Source organism: Oryzias latipes, chromosome 16 (assembly GCF_053564925.1).
Source record: "Oryzias latipes strain Hd-rR chromosome 16, Olatipes_Hd-rR_3.1".
NCBI classification, from domain to species: Eukaryota; Metazoa; Chordata; class Actinopteri; order Beloniformes; family Adrianichthyidae; genus Oryzias; species Oryzias latipes.
Window position 1 is genome coordinate 24,072,412 of NC_136252.1, and position 16,571 is coordinate 24,088,982.

Consider the following 16,571-nt stretch of genomic DNA (forward strand, 5'->3'; position numbering starts at 1 on the left):
CTCGCATTCTGGTCTTTGGGGTCCTAAAGGAGGTCCGTGGAGCAGGGGAGCGGGGAGTGGCTGAGACCGAGGTTGCTAGGTGACACGCTCAGACAGATGTATGTGAGGAGCGTGGGAGGAAGATGTGTGCACGAATCAAAACATCTGGACTCATACTGAGAGTCTTTTGCTCTTTTTTTTCTTTTTGTCTCTCTTGTGTATTGAGGGGGAAATGAAGGAAGCGCTGCTCTGTGCTGTGAAGATCATGGTTTAAGGGACCAGATGCAAAGTACAGGTCTCTGTGGTGGGGATACCCCCAACCTGAATGATACCAAAGTCAATGCCCTGCCCTGGGACCTAACACAATGTAGAAGCTCCCTCAAATCTTAAATTTCTCTTCGATTTTCCTCCATCTTCCCCTCATCTCTACTTTAATTACAGTTTTTATACTCGGTTTCATATAGATGTGGATTTTTAAAAGCATTCTGGTTGGTTGCATCAGGAGAAAAGTTCAGTTTATGCATAAAGACTGGTAGCAAAAAGAGAAAATTCAAAGAAACTTAGCTTTAAAGGTAATGTAAGACTGATTTAAACTATGTTTAGTTCCTTCAGTTCTACCATGAAGACAAAAACAAGCAAATCTAATCAAGCAAGTACAAATTTACACCAATTCCATTTTTTAAAAATCAAAATCAGTAAGTAAACCCAGTTGAAGTCCCACTCCAAACATCTTTTGATCTATTGTAAAAGTGTTCCCATTGGTCTTTTAATTATGATTATGCCGCTTTTAGCCTAAATCAAAGATTATGTGCTGCATTCTAGAATAGTTTCTGCAGAGCAGCAACAGGGCATTAGAAATTCACCTCTGAGATGTGGGTGGGACTGTTGGTACAGAGTAAGTCTGACCTCATTTCCCATCATCCATCTGCTTAAAGCCACTCACAACCCTAACTTAAAAGTAGTGGTGCAACAAACATGGCGAGCAATATTGAAGCTTTCCAGCTGTAGAGTTTTGAGCCAAATGCCAACTCAGAAGAGGGAAACAAATATATGGATATGTTTGTCTACAAGTGGATAAATCGGAATAGAGTGGAGCAGGGAGCTTGTGGACTGCCAACTGTAGCACCTATGTCACACCTACAGGATTCTTCCAACAGCATGTTTTCGTCTGCTACTGATTCACAACAATTTGAATAAAAGAATACTCAGAAATGCAATTTTAATCAAAATTTTCTTAATCTATGCCCTTCATCCTGAGAAAAATATTACAAGGGCCTATTCAAAACACCATTCTCATTGGATTGGATCTTTAACAAGTTGCTTTTTATACAGTTGGAACCTTCAAACTGAAGTGCCGATGCAACCTGTGACTGCATCACCTCTATTCCGAGTTAGAAAGTAGTGGAGCTCCCCACACTGGTGGCTGAAAGCAGCTGTGATTCATTTTTTCCAGCCTGCTTAGGCAGAGCTTTACCCACCTGTTTCCAGTCTTGGTGCTGAAGCTAACCCACACACACAAAAAAGATCCAAATCTTTTGGTGCAACTCCCACAAACAATTCCTCCAAAATGGTCACATGACAGCTATGGGACTGAGTATCTCAAGACACAAGTGATAACAATAGAAAGAGAGACAAAGAGAGCTGAGAAAACAAGATCTGCTGCCTCTTCCTCCTCCCACTCTCCTCCACGCACTCTCCTTCTCCTCATCTCTTTCCTCTTTCTCTATGTTTTTCTACAATAGCTGTAGTCCAAAGGTTCTCCAGCAACACAGCAAAGCAAGTCAGATGTTAAAGACTAAAGCCAAAGAACTTGATCTTCGACTCAAAGCCTTCTGTAGCCCTTTTGGGTCGTCACCTAGCGAGCCGGTCTGTGAAGCATTAACCTCAGACATCCAAAGGGAAAATAATAATAATTATGATGAAATGTATATTTTTAAGTATTTGTCTTTGGAGGAATAATCTTAACCTTCTCATAATTACTGATGATCACAATGGTGACAACGAAGATAATGATGATGATGATGATGATAATGAAGTTTCTCTTGGTATCTTTGTAGCTGTTCGGATCCTTCTTGAGTTTGTGTCTTCTCTGCTCGTGCTGCCAGAGTTCTGCTTAACCCCCCCCCATCCAAACCCATCCCCAACTCCCCCTGTTTTCATCCGGGTCGCCCCAGTGTTTAATTCTGACGTCTGACCTTTTGCCATCTTTTGTGGACCCCATGCGTCCATATGCGAATGTAAAACATTCTCGAGGGGAATTCTTCCCTGGAGGTGGTTGCTTTTCTGTTGGGGGAGGACTTTGGTCTGTTACACCTGTGCATGTGTGTGTGTTTGTGTGTGTGTGTGTGTGTGTGTGTGTGTGTGTGGGTGTGTTCGTGTGTGTGAAAACAGCCTGGGTGTGGAGCGTTTTGGTTGTTGGAAGACAAAAAGATCCCTTGTTGTTCTGACAAGATTGCACGCGACACAAGACTGGTGCTGCCAACTGTGACGTACGTTTGCCAACTTCCTACCACATGTAGCTTTAATTCCCCTTCTCACAGCAGTCAGAGTGCATCCCTATTTTAGGTTTGAGTGATTGTGTGTTTGTGTGCGCAGGTGTATTTGTGTCACCATCACTTCTTCCTTTTTTTTTCTCGCCATGTCTTTTCCCTTCTTGTCCCTTCTGTCTGCACCTTTTTCTCTCCTCCTGTGGTAGCAACTTAGCCTTTTAGTGTATTTATCTTGAAAGCCAAAAAAGAAGAAAAATAAATCAGCTTGTTCATTGTACAGTGTTGTTCATTTTAAGTAATTTTTTGTAACTGAAAGTGTTTCATTCATCCAAATAAAACAGGAAACAAAAACTGTACACTCTCGTCTCTAGTGATTTTCTTTTCTTTTTTTTACTTTCCGCTCCGATACTTGCACGTGTTTTCATGTTGAACCACAGGTTTCACTTGGTTTGAAGGAACCTCCTCCCCTAAACAGGAACTACATGTCATATCCAATGTTCACCACAAGAGGGTGGTGTCAGATTTACAATCTCTGCTATTGGAGTTCACACAAAGTGTCCGCAGCTGCTCATGTATAAGAGGCAACTGTGAAAAAACTGTAAACAAATGAGATAAACATGCTTGTGTGAATATGACTCAACTAGATTCATATGCTGTAAATGTAATTTTAAAAAGCTGATCACATAAATACAAAGGTAACACAAAATAAATGGGTAGAAGTGGACTTTAAAATTACTTCTTTTATTCCTGAAAACTATTTCTTGGAAGTGAAATGATAAATAAAAACAATCAAATTAAATGAATAAAATATGGGTAAATAATTTCAAGTAATTTTCAAAGCTAATAAACTGTTTTTCACCTTGTAAACTAATAATTTCTAAGGGCAAGCAATTGCTAAGTGTTTTTTGTGTGTTTTTTATTTGTTTATTTATTTGGACACACTTGTTTCTTAACCTGGATGAGAGGAGTGAACAACTATCAAATCTAAGAAGGCATGAAGTGTTTTTTTTTGTAACAGTAGATGAGAAAGAGAAAAAAATTGAATAGAGCTTTAAAAAAATTGTGATAAATACATTTTAAGATCCTAGTGTTCTTCTGACAAAATACTTGTTTTTTCTCTTAGTAAGAATTTATGGCTACGCTTTTCTTTGATTGAGAGCATTTTATTAATATTTTTGTAAATTTGAAGATTTGAGAACAATTTTAAAGTTAAATCTGTTAATTAAAAGACTCAATATTTCTGCTCAACTTGTTCATTCTCTTCACGTAAAACATACAAAATTTTGTATAAAAATTAAGTAACAAATTTTCATATGTTTCTACTAAAAAAGTTTAAAACTACAAAAACTATGGTTTAAAAATAATGAAAAAAATAAATTGATATTATTATTAAACTATTATTCCTTTTTTCAGTTAAATGAGGATTAATTCTTGTGTGTTGCATCTGGCTTTAGTTTTCAGTGCGGAGGTTAGAAATTTTAATTTAATTTCTTTACTTTTCAGTACTTTCTCAGCAAAGCGAAAAAAATGTGTATTCTGGCCATATGTTAATGTATTTTTTTTATACCTTTAATGAAACTTAGTGTTTCTGACATGAAATTGAAATAATGATTTAATAATAAAATTGTGGGAAAAGGATCCACTATCTTGAAGTTAAAAAGAAAGGTGTTGCTGTTTTGTTAAGTCTTCTGACGTGGAGGGTTGTACTGTGCCCCCACACCATGGAGCTCTCACCCTGCCCACATCTATAGGGAGAAGAAAAAAAACACCCACTTTCAAGATGACTCACAGGACATTTTTAATCAACTGCTGAAATCTCTTATAATCTACCTTCTTCATCATCATTCAGAGAGTCTGTCTCTTCACCCCCCCCCCCCTCCTTGTTGCCTCTTCTCACATTCTCTTCCTCCTCCAGCCCATCGCTCTCCTTCTCTTGTTAACTGCCTCTCCTTCAGTCTGTCCTCCGCTCCCCCTCCTGCTGTGTGGCACAGTAGGTGGATGATTAGGTAGGATGCTGGAGTGTGTAAGTGTGACAGCTTTCAGACACCCACCTCCAAGTTGAGTCACGGACGGCAGCGGAGAGCATGTGATCCTATCTCCAGGGTGACTCGGGTAGATCTGCGTTGCTCTGTTGTCACAGCATTTTGTCTTATTTCCCTTTCAAAATGTTGACATTTTGGAGACATTTGAAAACCTTAATTTCTCTGGAAGAATTGTTCTTCTGTCTGGACTCATCATCAGCTGTCAGAGGGGGGCTTTTTTCTTTTCTTTTATGTTGTTTTGGGCCATTTTGTATTTTCCCAACCCGAAGTTCTTCTGTCCTCCTGAGAAAAGCTCCACTGCGTCATGGTTTTGTAATCTATAATAAATAAATGCAACAAGTGTTGACCCTTTACATTCATGGGTTCTGCTTAGATCCTGTGTCCTGAAACAGCACTAAAGCAAACATGTGACTGCAGCTCTCAGGGTGAATTCAGATCCGTTTGCACAGCAGAGGTTGTCTGGGACACATGTGGCTTAACTCCTTCACCTTTGACCCGACGTAACTCCATCTAAGAAACTTTGTTTCCACTTCTCAAAAGTCCTCTTTTGAAAACAGGGCTGTTCTTGGACAGTGGAACTGCATGGAGTGAGCTGGATCTTGATTTGCATACAGAGCAGATAGTTTAGATTGGATCAGAGGTGCCCACTCAAGAATGTGGACTTTTCCTAAATACTCTGTGTGAAGGCATGCATTAAGACCAGACAGGATTAGAAGAAGAAGGTCAGTTATGGTTTAACTTGTAACCAAGAGAGGAGGATACTAGAATCATCCAAAGTGACTCATACCAGCCTCTAAATTGTGTCTGTGTTGCCTTTCCAAAATTAGATAAATAAATGTTGTTGCTATGTAACCAAATCCAAAGGTCAGCCATCATATAATATGTTATTAAAATAATATATCTGTGCCGGTGAAACACCTCACACTTTCTTTGTGTCATTGCTAGAACTGTCCGTGCTAACAGTGATGCCCATGAAGTCAGTCCAGAGCCAGACTGTGGTCTGAGGCAGGTAACTGGAGAGCGGCGTATCTGGTTAGGGAGGGAGTCAGTTAACACAGTAGTATTTCCACTGGGCTTGGAAGAACCCCAGTAAAGGTGGAACTGTTGACAAAAAAAGTACTCGCTGTGTCAAAGGTACCAAAGACAGGGCGCCAGCTGTCATTTTGACCAGGAACAGTGCCAGGATGTGTGAGCCTGGTGCATGAGGGCATTATAAAAGATTAGTGATCTCATCCCTCAAAAACAGGCTTCAAGGGTCGAGGTAAGAATTTTAGGCCCGCAGTTGTGTGCAGTGAGGATGAGTGTCGTCACACAAAGGGACCTTGTGAACATGCCTGATAGTATAAGTGTTATTGTTACAGTGAAGAGCTGAATTGCCACAAAGCAGATCTGGTTTCCGTCCATGACTGCATGTGTTGTCGAGGTGACACTACTGTCGAGGGGGGTCAGCTTTAACCTCCTGCCCATCAAACACATGGTGTTGTTATTTCCATCACTCCAAATCTTCTAATACATTCATAAAATATTTGTCTAATCATGGACAATCAAGCAAGTGATTGAAAGTACATTTACTGTAATACTTTATAGACTGCTGTTTCATTTTCCCTGTCCCAGTGCAGTGTAGGGTCACAGGGCCGCTCCTTGTCATATGTGTGTTCCTATGGAATGGTCATACGTTATGTTCCCTGCCCTTGAGGATGGTCGCCGTTGATCGTGTTTCCTGTCCCAAAGGAGGGTCACCAGGGCTGCTCCCCTTCATGTTTCCTGTTCCTTGGGAGAGTTATCAGGATTGCTCCTCTTCATGCTTGTTTCTAAAGAGGAGTTCTTCATGTCACCCCTCACTGCTGCTGCTGGGCTGCAGGAACCTTAACCGTTTTTCACCATCTTGTTTCTCTGTGGGTTTTGTCATGTTCTATTTTTTTTTTAAATAAATGTTTAAGTAACTGCCCCTAAGCCTCGTCTCCTGACTTTTGGGTCCTACACCGCCGGTTCCTGACATAACGTGAAAATGAAATCCTCTATCAATATACTATGTTTGATGCTTTTCGTTTAGCCATGCAAAATGGGGGTGAATAAGATTTTCTTTTTGTATTTGTCGCAGCTTTGTTGCTTTGTATTTTTAAAATAGTTTTGATCTACAGTGTGAATGGTTTAAAAAAAATCTTTTGATTGACTGACGTTTAACCCTTGTGCTATCCTGGTTACTTTAACATTGGGAGTTGGGTCATCTAGACCCACTAGACAGCTATCTAAGATAGCACAAGGGTTAATCCAGATGAACCCACCACATTACTGAAGATGATCCAGCCATATACTACTGGATGAAAAAAAAACATGTTTGTTTAACCCTTGTGCTATCTTAGATGACCCCACCCTTACATTGACGTGTTATTCCTACCATGACAAAGGTGGATAAAGGTGAAGAGGTTTTCATGTAATCCATGGACACCAAGATCACAAATCATTGAAGAGAAAAGGTTCAGCGCACTGTCTTGCGGGGTCCAATGTGAAAGTGCCTAGGATAGCACAAGGGTTACAATTAACAAAATTCTTCAGCTGTTTCCATTTAAAATCTTAAAGCAGACACTAGGACTTTTTTTTCTTTCTAAACGTTTATTCATAAAAAAAAAGGGAGTTGATGATATAAGAGATCTTTTTTGCCCTTTCAGTTTCACGGTAAGTGACAAATGTTTCTATATGCCTGCATTTTCGGTATGAAAATACAAGGACATACTGCCTTTTTTTTATAAATTCATAGGTCAATTTTTGTTAACTTTACTATTATGGTTCCCAGGAGCAAAAACCAATGAAATGGAGGTTCTTTTATTCTTAAAAAAAACTAATTTTGTCTCTTGAAGTTCAACTGAGAAATCTCTTGGAAACATAAAATGAACCAATTTCCTTCCATTCATCGAACAAAATTCTTTGAATAGATCAAAAGCACACTTGGCCTTGTCTTCTCAGTTGCATGGTTACTCAGTCACATGTGACTGTTTAAATACGAGAAGGAAAAAGGAACAAGTCATTGAAACCAAACCTAAAGCTTCAGGTTAGATAAGCACTCATTTTTTTCTTCCACTGTTTGATCTGGGTTCTTCTGCCTGTCATCTTTCCTGCTTAATCAACATCTCACAATAAATCTGGAACAATGCTACAATGGATTTCTTTTTGTATGACTTTGCTCATCTTATCTTTCCTTTTCCCTCTGGTTTCAGATGTCAATGAATTGCCCAAAAGCCTAAATGCAGGAAGGATGCCGGCACCTCACGGAAATTAATATCACGACTGCTGTGGGTGAGATAAGGAGGTGACTACTGTTTAGTGCCTCTTTTCCCTCTTCACAGCACTTTTATGAATGTCTAAGCGAACAGGCAACAGTCAACAGTGGGCATGACAGGGAAGCAATCCACCTCTCCAAGTAATGCATTAAAAACAGCTCCCACTGTCCCGAGAAAGCCATAAAAAACACTTCCTTTAAGAACAGCTTTCCAGTATGATTTTTAAGACAACAACTCAAAGAACTTTGAACCATGAGATCCAAGTTCAAATTTATATTTCGTGTCGCTAAAATTCTTTTCTGGCTATGTTTGCTAATTGGTTTGGACAAAAACAAGGTGTTCTCTCATGCTGAGGAAAGATGGACTACTTGGTTAAAAATCTACAGGAATGAAAGATTCTATCTATTAGTCAGTTTAAGCTTGTTCAGTCCAGTTAAATTTAACACAAACTTTCTTGAGTTAATTAAGATACTATAATGTTTATTCCAATAAAATTTGATTGAGTTTAGTTCAAATCAAATACATTTATTATATTGCTATTAAAATAAGTAGAAATGCCCTCTGACTACATCCAGAAGGATGTGGGGAACAGGTTGTCTGAAACATTGACTGTATATGAGAACTGGATCTGGTGAGTGTGACGTCACCCATGGAAAATAGCTTAACATGGCTCCAAAGAAATTGAGTCAATTCAGTCACTATTTTTTTCTCCCAATAATGATGTTGCCTTGTTGAAACAAGAAATGATAATTAAGCCGGGATTGGTCAGATTCGGGGCAGGCTCCGGCAGCCCTGTGACCCCGACAGGGAATAAACGGAAGAAGATGAATGATAAAGGAACGGTAAAAAAGGTAGCAGAGCAAGAGTGGTTATTCTGACAAATACAATGACTAAGTAATAACTGTTCATTTCTCTGTAGAAATCTGTGGGATTTTGCATTCTTGGAGCCAGCAGGTGCTTCCCATTTGCGGAATCATTCCAGTTCTCATACACAGCCAATAGTTTGAAAAGGCCGCTTTATCCTTTTTGAAGCCTCCAGGTGGTTGACCCCACAGTGGTTGTGAGGTGGTGTGGCTGCAATTCTCAAACTGGACACCACCAGGGAAGGCCATCAGGCTGCAGAAAACTGGGTTGTTTTGTAAAAGTCTGAAGTAACAGACAGGCCAAGTGAACTGCATAGGACCTTGGTTAAACTGAGGTTAATACTTGGGTGTAGGGGTAGTTTTGTGAAACTGTGGAAGCTTACTTTAAATCAGCTTAATCAAGACTGACAAAATGTCAGCAGCATTGGGCAGGGAAAGCGGTGCTCCACCAGTTCTAAATAGTGGTGTATGATGGAAGGTGTAGACCTCGATTGGGAGTGTCGAATCACAACACAAAAGGATATTTTGTTACTGTTGATGTGATTCTCTTTCAGCTGAACAATGCTCATTGTCATTTTGTCGTGACAATGATCTTTTCCCGTGGCACTAGCCCTTAAAGAACAAGCAGCAATCAGATTTTAATGTATATGCTGAACAAAAGTACATACTCCTTATTTGGCAACTCTTTCTCTGTAATCTTGGAGGGACTGTTACATCAACAATACATCTGTCTTTTACGGCATGCAACCCATGCTCAGAAAAGTGAATCAACGTCTTTTCTGGATGCGTAGAGAGGACATGACTGAAGCTTAATCAAAGCAGAACTATGCCACAGATCAGGAATCGCAAGCACAAGAGAGGGAAAATTGAAGAACAAAGGTTTAGCAATTTCTTTACCTAATTAAAAGTGAATTAAAAAACATGTACTGTTCATAAGTAATTGCCCAAAAACCTTGATAAAGTAAAGCAATATTTAAAATTCCTCAGCAATGAGATGAGAATTTCATTAACTATATAGAAAACAAGTAGTTCAAATTATTGCCACTGAATGTTGATCTAGAATCAAAATTAAATACAATTACACATGTTTCATTGAACTTAACATTATTAAATTGTCATGTCTCATCATGTCTCGTCAAGTTCCTGTCCGTCACTTGTGTTGTCTCGTGTGGTACTTCCTGTTTTATTCTCAAGGTTTCACCCACCTCTCGTTTCAGACCATCCTCTTCCTGCCCTTGTCTGTTTCCCCACAGCTGAGACTGCCTCATCATCCCTGATCGTTCCCACCTGTGCTTCCCCTCCTCATGTATTTATAGCCTGAGTTTCCCTTTGTCCTGTGCCTGTTTGTCATGTGTCATCACTTGTCAAAGATAAACCAACTTCTTGAATCCGAGAATTAAAATAATCCTTAACTCTGTGTCTGAGTCCAGTCCTGCGTTCTGCCTTGCCATAAATGAATATTATTATAATTCCAATTGCCACAGGTATTAGAAAATTTTGAAATTATTGATTAATCTTTAAATTTAGGTCTATTGTTCAGGTAATTGGAAATGTACATCTTAAAATAAGGCTCCTCAAACTATATCTGAACCCTTTAAAGTAGGAACATTTAAACATTTTCCCGCAAATATTTCCTATTTCAAGTGCTACAACAGTTTAACTATCCTAAATTCAAGACCACAATCATCTTAAAGTAAAACTAGAATTACTCATTTTAAGATCGATTTTTCCTAAAAGTTGTATGTAATTTACGAAACAAAACACAATTTTCCCAAAATCAAGCAAGTCTGTTTCTTGAAATAAGAATTTTTGAAATAAAAAATCATACTTAAAAATATTGTGTAAAGTATAAAACACTTGTTACATGATATGCTCAAAAATATGTATTTGTACCATTCATTGTTTCCCTTTTGGTACATCCCTCCAGAGTCTTGCCCAAGGACCTACACTGGATGAAGCTCATCGCACCCCCCAAGAAAAAAAACCTGATATTCCATATGCCAGTCCTGCGCTTAACCAACTGAGCTATCCAGCCGCTTCATTTTCAAGATAAAAATATCCCCATAATACTTAGGATTCTTTATGTTACATTTCACAGAAAAGTTAGAAGGAGTTAGTTTTGTCTTATATTTTAAGTAATACGATATTTAAACTAGAAAGTAAACACAAATACTGAGTAGCACTCGTTTAGGGTTTGAGAGTTATTTTAAATTATCAGACAGAAATTAAAAATATGTGAGCAACATTGACTGGAATTTGAGCATAAAAAGCATTTACAGGTGTCCAATCTGGAATCGTCAGTTGAGCTTTAAGTGCAAACCACTGAAATGGTCGTTTTAGCAAGGTAATTACCTAAAGGCATATTGGAGGTTAGGATTCATTTCATCACTTTCAGACCACACTGACAGGCATGAGCATGATGTAGGAAATCTCCCAATGCTAGATTTCACTGAGGCACCAGTTGTTTCAATGCCTGTTGTCACGGTACCCCCAGCCAGCTCCTCCTCCTCATCAGGTCCACCTGCGGACACCAGCTGTCCCGCCTCTTCCTCATCAGCGGCTGGACTCATAAGGAGAACCAGGACCTGTACTCGACGCTAGTTCGTTGTACTCCACGGTGCATCCTCTGGCTCTGTTCACGATTATTGTTCATGCTTCGAATACCTCGCCTAACTCTGTCTTGTTTCTGCCTGCATAGGATCACATCCACATCAGTCACGCTCTGGACCCACAGACTCACCGTTTCTCTGGTCCCTCCTCGTCACCCCTCTGGACATCCTCCGGGAAGAACGGTGTTCGCCGCCAAGACCCTCCAACCATCCTCTAAACGTTATCTCCTGGAACTCTGTCATTCCTCAGATTAAATTCAGTACTACTCATCCTCTTCGCCTGCCGAGTATTCCTTCCGGGTTCCAGCATCTGGGTCTGCCACAGCCTCGCTAGCCATGACACCTGTTCTCTTTTGCTCATGAATCAGAAAACTGAATTCTCAGATTGTACTGCCCCCCCCCCAATGTTTTTGAATGTTTTCCTTTTTTTGTAAACCGTTTTCTTGAATCATTACACAACAATCGTGCATTTTTGTTAAAACTGAGCCGAGTAAACTGATGTGCTCCATCTGCTAATAACAATCAACAAAGTGATTAAAAATGAAATGTCACCCAACAACGTGAGAAATGTGCAAGAACCCAACAAAATTCACTTGTGACAGGTCACATTACTGCATGAAAGTTTGCCCGCATTTATTAGTTTTCAAGGAATGTTCAGTTTCTCCCCTCCAGCAACTAGACTTAACCGTTGAACTGCACATCAAAGGATCACAGGATCACAAAAAAAAAATGTTTAATAGCAAGAATACTGCATAGCATCATTTTCTTTAAAAATGTGTTTTGTCATTTCTCTCAAATGAGCTGCACTGAACACAGAACAGACACCAGCTGAGCACTGGCTGCAAATAATTTGCTGTGGACTTACATGATGCGTCATAATGGTACACACAGGTCAGGAAAAAATGAATCAGAACTACTGTATGGCAGCAGCTCCCACACTGTGAATGAGCCCACTGCGCAGCACCTCCACAAAAGGAGTGCAGCAACGAGAAAACAATCACTCACGCAGCCCTGCACGCATGTGGAGAAATCAGACAAAGCAAAAGGATGATGGTGATTATGACACATAGCTATGCCACCCACAGTGGTGCCTGTGCGAGGGCAGAGCACATCAAACTGAACAAGTGTAACACATGCTCTGTGTCAGTCCTCCTACCCTGCATTGGCATGTAATGCATGACACATTGCTGAACCACCTACAGGCCTGCTGTCTCTGTGCCCAGCTGATGATGGTGGCAGGGGAGCAGCGAAGGAGACGGATTTTGCAGGATTGCCCTCTGGATGTTGAAGGAATGGTGTGAGTGTTTACACACTGAAGCGGCTACTCAGACTGGGTCATGCGGCACTGTGAGACATTGCTTTATGACCTGGTTCAACTGTTTCTAACTTTAAAAATAACCCCAAGTGTCACTTGGATTTGCGCACATGGATGTACTTTTGGACGTCATCTGCTGTTGCTTCCCACTCTGAGCTAAACATGTGAAAACATGTTGCAAACAGACCTCTGGGTCCGACTATAGGGGCATCTTTCTGAGCTCAGGGCTATTCTTTGCATGCAGTGTGTGCGTAATATTGAGCAAGTGCGAGGCTTTTGATGGCTCATGGCCATGCGCTTCCAGGTGATCCAATCTGAGTGACCCTGACTTAGCCTGGTGTCAGGATGACAAATTGAGGCAGTGAGGGGGGGGCACAGTAGAAGCTGTTACTGGATCTGACCCAGACCTCCTCCACAAATACAGAACATGCATAATTAACACATACATATGCACACATAAGACAGGGGGTGATCCAGTAACCTAAGCTAATTCTGGACTTTCCGTGACACATGGATGAATGAGAGAGGGGTGGAGGAATGATTGTGAAGTACAGGGGTGAAATGCGAGGAAGACAATGAACTATTTTGTTCTAGTTCCACGTGACAGCTTACAATCTTTCCTTTTTACCTTCAAAAGGTGGTGAAAGTCACTGTGACCAACTTTCTCCAGCTATTTGACTTTGAATAGAAAAAAACCCCCAAGTGTGACTCTTCAAGACAGTTGCCTCTAGAGCTGTTCCTTTCATTTTAGACATTGTTTAAAGATATGTTTGTCTGATACATGTTTTATACTGACCAGCTAGCACCTTGAGTTTTTTTAAACCTGTCTCGTAATTTTTAAATATTTGTTCAAAATAGTAAAGCTGATCTTGATCATCTTCAGTGGAATTTACAACTTCACTGTCAAGCTATTTTTGTGGAAGAGAATAAATGAAAACCGGCTGAGCTTTTAGATTTTTTTTTTTAAATCTCTACAGTGTTTATGCTTCAAGCTGTTACAAGAACACCAAGTTACTTTCACGTGAACTCCTGAAAATGTCCTGTGAGATGCTTGGAGGCTTGGTGTGCTTCAAAAAGTGCACATCAGAAGACTCAATCATGGGATGGCAAATTAATCATCTAGTCTATCTGTGAAGATGAACATATTTTCATAGACGTCACTCATGTCATCCGGCTACAGCCCGACTTGACTCCTTCCAGGGGGTTGGCTGGGTGAAGTACAGAGGATGTGTGATCAATTTGACTCATGTATTTATTAAATTCAGAGTTTTTACTTGAGAAAATTGACTCAAGTTGTGATTATGGTAATTTAGGAGAAAGGAGGAAAAAAATTGTTATGAGTACTGTTATTCTGCAGGGTGCACTAATATATATCATTAGCATGATTACATACAAGCACTCTCCTTTCAGTAATTCAGCTTCATTTGGTTTCCATGTTCTTCTAAAAACTCAAAAAACCTTGAAGTCCCACTGCAACCAAATTTGTTGGAAATTCACCTCTGAGTTGTGGGCAGGACTGTTGCTGTGGAATAAGCCCACCCCCAACTCCCATCACCCATCTGTTTACACGCTCTTTTGCTAGCTTACAGCCCCTTATTCCCCCAACCTAACATTATTGTTCCCAAAAAATAGGGCTATCCAGCCATGCAGTTTTGGTAAATGGTGTATACTTCTATGGCGCTTTTCTACCTACAAGGCCCAAAGCGCTTTACAGTCACAGACCCATTCACCCAGTCACACACACATTCGCACACTGGTGGCGGCTCCACTGCCGAACATTGGCGCCAACCAGAGGCAGGGTGGGGTTCAGTGTCTTGCCCTAGGACACTTTGACTCATGGGCTTGCAAGGCGTGAATCGAAACCTGCAATATTACAATCATGGGTCGACCGCCCTACTGCTGCACCACGTTTTGAGTCAAATACCAGCTTAGACGAGGACGTACATGGAACTTGTCATCTACAAGCTGATGTATTGAAATGGAGCAGAGCAGGGTGCTGGTGGCCCACTGACTGTGGTATCTAGATCTGTCAGAAGTCAGAAGTCTCCCCTTCTGGTCACCAGCGTGAGCAGTCTCCACTCCAGAGCACTGAAATCACTTCATCTCCCAGCACACACTTCCTGGATGACACATGTCTGACTCTTATTCACTCAATCAATCACAGTCTACTTAAGCACTGCACTGAGCCACATTCAGTGTAAAGTATTGTTTGTGCCATTCTGCCTTTATTACCAAGTGTTATATTGGGACCTGATTTTTTGTCTCCTGACCCTGTTTCTGACTCTGAATCCCTGCCGACTGCCCTGACTCTTGCCTGGACTCTGACTACCCTGTCTCTCCTCGGTCGATCACATGCCCGTTATTGACCCCTGCCTGCCAGACCCTGATTTAGCTTTGTGAACTTTTAGCTGAGCTAATAAACCCGAGCAGGTTAATCCAAATGCAGCACTGAATTTGGATCCAGCCGTGTGCCTGTTCTTGTGACATCACTGCTACAAGCCTTTTCCAACTGCATTTTTTCCACTGAATTTTAGAAATAAAAAGAGGTAAAGAAATACTCAGGAATGCAATTTTGCAATTTTGAGCTTATCTTTCTCTACATATGTCCTCCACCATGAGAAAAATGCCACAAGAACATGTTAGAAACTCCAAAAACACCTTTTTTGGGGACTTCAAGCACCTCCAATTCCATGAAAGTGGTTCAATTCCTGAGATGCAAATCATGTGTTGTTATTTTTTATTTTTATTTAACCCTTGTTCTATCTTAGGCACTTTAACATTGGGAGTTGGGTCATCTAGACCCAAAAGACAGTGCGTTGAACTTTTTTCTTCAATGATTTGTGATCTTCCCTGGTTTCCATGGATTACATGAAATCCTCTCCACCTTTATCCACCTTTGTCATGGTAGGGAGAACACGTCAATGGTCATCTTGACCCCATAGGATTGAACAAGGGTTAAAACAACTGTTGGGAATCTGTGATACATTAATATGATTTGATGGCCAAATGACAAAACAATTAATTGGAATTTAAGCATCAGGATAGATGACAATCATTAACTTATTCATTTTCTCCCTTTTTGGTAAATAAAGCACTTTGTTGATGCAAAGTTAACAGTTGCTGTGCTTGCGTGATTTATAAGCTGTTTTTACTTCTTGTCCCCAAAAGTACAAAAAAAGTTTGAAAACTAGAAACACAGAACAAGGAAGATGATCAAAGTGTGCGGTATTGAGGTGTCCAAGGTGTTTGTACTGAGTGGGAACAGACGGTAGTAAGACAGATGAAGGTGAGACCAAGATAAGGGAGGAAATTTGAGGGGATGTGTGGAGACAGAGAGATTGCACTTTGCTCGCTGTGGGGTTGAGAGGAGTAAAGAGGGGAAGAGAAAGCTTTGTACTGTGCCAATAGGAAGAGTTTGTTCCTCACTGAGATACAGGAGACAGTGTCAACACACACGCTGTGCTCAATATAGCTGCTGTCACAGAGCCAGGCATACCTCTGTCTCCTCTCCAGCCTGACACCTGCACCTTCCTTAACACCCTCATGCCACGCTCACGTTCCTCTGTCTGCCTCACTTATATGAACAAGAGACATTCTTCCTGTCTCCCCCTCAACCCTCCCTCGAGCACCAGTGTCCCGTCCTCTGAGCTAAATTACCTGATCTCCTTCCCAGTGCTCTTTCTCCCTTCCCCTTAATCATACTTTATATAGCTGACAAAGTGCCAGACACTGGTTTAATATAACATGCAGTTTCTGTGAGTTTTACCAACCGCTCCCACATTACACTGTCTTTCCAACTCCCACCACCCTGCTTTCATACATGCACTGACTGCTTTCTTTTTTCCTACTATATCCTCTGCAAAAAGGAGCTTTTTGTACTTGAATAGCTCCTTCATTGCCATGGTAATCCAACAGAAAGTGAGTGCAGTTTCTCTGTCTAGGGCCTCAGGCATGAAAATAGTAATTTATCATGAATTTCTCTTTGTGACCCTGAAA